Source organism: Montipora foliosa, chromosome 5, assembly GCF_036669935.1.
Source record: "Montipora foliosa isolate CH-2021 chromosome 5, ASM3666993v2, whole genome shotgun sequence".
Taxonomy (NCBI): domain Eukaryota; kingdom Metazoa; phylum Cnidaria; class Anthozoa; order Scleractinia; family Acroporidae; genus Montipora; species Montipora foliosa.
Window position 1 is genome coordinate 8,415,025 of NC_090873.1, and position 5,000 is coordinate 8,420,024.

The window sequence follows — 5,000 nt, forward strand, 5'->3', positions numbered from 1 at the left end:
TTCACCACAAGAAACGTCTATTTCAACCAAGAAAATAACACATAGAAAGAGCAGCATTGTCTATAAATTTTGCGCAATCTCATTGGTTTTTTCCCAAAATGAGCGTTGCTGATTGACTATTAAAATTGCGTTTCACATTGACGGTAGCAACAGCAAATTAGCCAATCAGATTGCAAGATTACAAGAAATTGTGGTAAAAGATAATAATTATTGAAACAAGATGAAAGTGTCTAATTAAAATTCCTCTTGAGCTACATCATCATATCACTGGCTTTTTTCACCCTTTTATCCAACTGCAGTCTGGTTGCTAAAATGATTATATTTGGCAGAAATTCAAGAAAGCACCTTTGATGTTAAACTATAAACACTTAATGGCTGGTCCCGAGGGAAACAGTTAATTCTGTTTCCCGAGAATCTCAATGTTTCCCGGAGGCGCAGCCGAGGGAAACATTGAAATTCGAGGAAAACAAAATGAACTGTTTCCCGAGGGAACATTCATTAAGTGATTTGTTATAGAGAACAAAAAGAAAAACGTGCAACGGCAAATGCAACGGCGGTCGCTGGTCAACATTCGGACTTAACAGTGCAATGTTACCCTCTGACGTCATAGATTTTGCACTGTTGCTCGCTCAGAGACTTTTGGCGGGAAACACTTTTATTCTTAGATGTCATCTGACTTCAAAGAAACCAATGAGAACGCGCGTTGTTGGGGCAAAAATTTCAGCTATATAACAATTGTTGTTATGATCTTTATTTCACTTTTCTGCACTCTGTATGGGATTACTGGACGTGTTCTCAGACAATCGACATGCTGAAATTTTTGCACGTATATTATTATGTTCAAACTTGTAAAAAAAGAAACAATCAACTGAGACAGCACCTTAATTGTTTTAGGGAAAAATGTCATCTTACTCAAAGTTTTTCTTTTTTTGTCATAAAAAGTATCACGGCTTTTAATTTAAACATTGAAGTTTTTTACGCTTGACTCTATAATCTTTTTTGCACAACACCGTAAAAGGGAGAAATACTAAGCTTTCGACTCTTCCCGAGTCTTGTTCTTAATTTGCTTTAGAGGATTCCGATTTAGTTTTTGAACCAAGGAACAGGGAGCATACCATGTGTTACGAGTCAACAAAGACCCATCCTTTATTAATCCAAAGTCAATCATCCCATCAACTTATTGGCATTTCAAGGGTGCAAACACAGGAAATCATGATTACACCATGTTATATGCCCAGGTTATATGACGTATCAGAAGGTTAGAGAAAATGATTACCTTTAGGACAATTTTTTTTTTACAAGGGCCTTTCGTAGGCTAAATAATGTTCTTGAATCTTTCTTTTTCTTCCGATGTGCCAAGTATATACTTCCGACAGATTTCTTGCAACATACATATCGAAAACTTTGACATCGTTGAAGCTGAAGCTATTTCACGGATCTTAAAAATGTCCTACCTAAACAAGGGGTTTAAGCCGGCAGCTCTAGTAGAATGATATGGCAATAGATGGTTTTCACTTGACGTCACAGCAGCCATGTTTGTGTACAGAACAATTGAGAAAACGGTCTTTTGGGAATTCGACTCTATTATAATGCAAAACATGAGCCATAATTTCCTATTGTTTTGTACACAAACATGGCCGTCTCCTCACGTGATTGAAAACCATCTATAATAAGGCGGACGGTTTTTGGCTTCCGTTGAGTCGCAGCATGTGTACTCATTTTCCATCGTTTCCCATTCCCGTGATAATTGATAGCAAGTTAAACCCCATTTACACGCACGGCACATTTTTAGCACCTTGCCCAAACCATTTGGGCACGGCACTACCCATTTATACGACCAAAAACTAAAGATTTTTCTCTTGCTGGGCACGGTTCCAATCTTCAATTGTCCTGTTTTTTTTTTTTACCCGGAAAATGGAGGATAAACAGCAAGCAATCATTTTACATCGCACGTTAAGCGTAAAATGTGCCTTACATCAAAACAGATTAGCAATTGCTATTTTGCGGGCAAGTCTATTGTGAGATCTGTTTCTAATAAAAATAAAGTTGAAGTGAAGGTGAAGTTAAAAACGTTAGTAGTCTATTGAGGGAGGAAAATTATCGAGTTCTCCTAGAAAAAATCAGAAGAAAAAGACAGAAAAAGACCTGGTTTTTAATAGTTTTTTTTTTTAGGACCTCGCCGGGCCAGCTTATTCTACGGTTCTTCAGGTTTTTCTTTAGGGAGCTTAAGCAATAGGGAGCTTAAGCAACGACAACGGCAACGAGAACGTCATCTCAAAATATAAATTCGCGTTATTGTAATCGCTTCGTTACTATTTCAACTTTTTTAATATGACGGGGGTGTGGTAGTTCTTCAAAAATGACGCTGGTTGGAACGGCGATCAATTTAGGGCAGAAAATGAAAATTTATCCTTAAGTAATGGCGTTTTCCATAAAACCTCCAACTTGGCTATTTCACATTGTAGTTTTGCTGACGACGGCAAAGAAATGGACAAAAGTGAAAAATGCACGTGCAGGGCGTGCAAACCTATTGTTTTTGCCCACTAAATATGCAAATTTGTGACGTTCTCGTTGCCGTCGCCGTTGTCGTTGCTTAAGCTCCCTAATGACAACGGCGACGGCGACGAGAACGTCACGAATTTGCAAATTTAGTGGGTAAAAACAATTGCTTTGCACGCCCTGCACGTGCGTTTTTCACTTTTGTCCATTTCGTTGCCGTCGTCAGCAAAACAACAACGTGAAATAGCCAAGTTTTTGGTTTTATGAAGAACGTCAGCACTTGAGGATAAATTTTCAGCTTCTCTCCTAAAATGGAGAGCCGTTCCGACTGGTGTCATCTTTGAGGAAATACCACACCCTTGTCATATTAAAAACGTTGAAATAGTCACGAAGCGATTAAAATAACGAAAATTTATATTTTGAGATGACGTTCTCGTTGCCGTCGCCGTTGTCGTTGCTTAAGCTCCCTTTTGGCGAACGGAAACGTGTTTGTATCTCTTCAGCCGCCATTTTTGTGACAATTAAGCATGCATCACGAGTGGACTTTTGACAAAAAGGCCTGGAATGGCACGGGAGAGCGTTTACACGAACGTCAATCTCGGCACGGTGCCTCGATTACGCGTGGCTACCTCCGGGAGGTAGTCTCGGCACCTCAAGAATTTTTGGGCACTGCTGCCACATTTCATTTCGGACCGCTACGCTTACACGTCGAAAATTTGGAGTGCCGTGCCCAAAAATGGTCAGCACGGTGTCAAAAATGTGCCGTGCCGTGCCGATTTTGTAGCGTCTGTAAATGGGGTTTTCGTCTTTCTTTATTCTTTCTCTCTCTGACATAAATTAGCACAAGGTGCAGGTTTTGTTTTACGACGATCAGCATGTTCTAGACAAGAATCAGTGGTGTTCAATGTAAAATAAGCGAAACTCTAGAAAGAAAGCTCATTTACTAGGGAAAGCGATAATAATCTTCTATAGAAAAGTGTGTAATGTCGTACTTCGTTGTGAATTTCAAGAGAGATGTCCTCACGGCTATGATAAAATATTCATGTTGTTAATTCATGCTTTTATCCACAAATAGGTAAAAACATCTTTGACAAATAAACATACTTGTCTTTACCACTGAAAGATATCACGGAATCAACTTAACAGGAGACTCGCGCCGTTAAAAAACCACGAACCTGTCCATTGATCATTAAGTCCTTTCACGTCTGGATAAGCAATGGTGAACCTCAGTCACTGGTTTGCAGTAAACTGACAGTCGAACAGTCTTGCACCGTAAAGTAAGGAAAAAGGATGAAACCCTTTGGCTGAACGACATTTCTGAAAGCTTCTCTTGTTATACTTATAATGACGTACCGTGAAATCCGACCACCTATTCTGTTCGAAACAGAATGATATTTCCACTTCTTTATGGCCTGCACCTCGCATTAGCGATCACCTTTGAGTGTCTTCTTTTATTGTATTAACGAAAAGCTATTCTCATCAGTGTTCGAGAATTTTCAACAAACCGGAAAAGTCGATTTTTCTATTCAGTTACTCTAGTTCAAAAACCAAGAAAAGAAATAGAATGAGACAAATTGGCAGGGTACAAGTCAACAGAACTGCCACTGATCAAGGAATCTTTACAGAATGCGGTTGGGGTTTGTTCTTATTTTTCCCTCTACCGGTCGGATTATGTCCTTTAATTACTAGCAATGATTATTTCTAATTTCAATAAACTTGATTTTGTAAAAGCAATGATAACAATTTACGGGTGAATTAATAATTTATAAAACAAAATGTGTCCGGGTATGTCTGTAGTTTGTATTAAAAAAAAAAACCTACTGAAACATTGGCGTCTCTGCTGGAGGGTATGATAATAACATTCTATAAAATGGAAAACACTTTTACACAGCCTGTTTGCAAAAAAGACGAATGCCTCACTGATTAGATGAAATATTCATGAACAACTGGTAAATGGGTGCATTTACTTAGTAAAGAGCATTGTTAATTTTAAAAAAATGGACTTTTGTAAAAGCAATAATAATTTACGAGTGAATTAACAATGACTTGTTTACCCTTAGAAATTACAGAACGTCTAAAGAGACTCTCGTCTCTACAACTTTTCTTCTTGTCTCGGTAAAGTTAGGGTAAGATGCACGCAATATTGTGACGTCACTATAGCAACAGACAGGCGCCATATATTTTGGCTTTAAAAGCATGATATCTTATTTCTTTTCTAATTTTAAAAACCCAGATTTTCGAAGAACTTGAAAACAAGTGTCTTCACTTTTTTCCCTCACTGACGAATGCTTAACACCCTTAAAAACAGTAAAAGATTAAAGGTAATGATGCAGTTTGTCTACCATGCCCATTTCTTGAAACGGCACTGGTACTTTTTTTTGTCTTCTGTTGTTACGGCTACCAAGGACGGAAAGTATTTCACACTTTGCAAGATTTTTGCTGTCTTTTTTTCAACTCTTCGTATCCAAAATGATGATCAACGCTTCCCCCAAAACTTTACA

General features: G+C 38.2%; 1 protein-coding gene across 5 annotated transcripts in view; it reads left to right on the plus strand.

The window, feature by feature from the left end:
* The window catches only part of LOC138003527 (uncharacterized), a 39,127-nt gene that overhangs the window by 13,224 nt on the left and 20,903 nt on the right, over positions 1 to 5,000 (plus strand). The gene's annotated exons all lie outside the window — the stretch shown is intronic.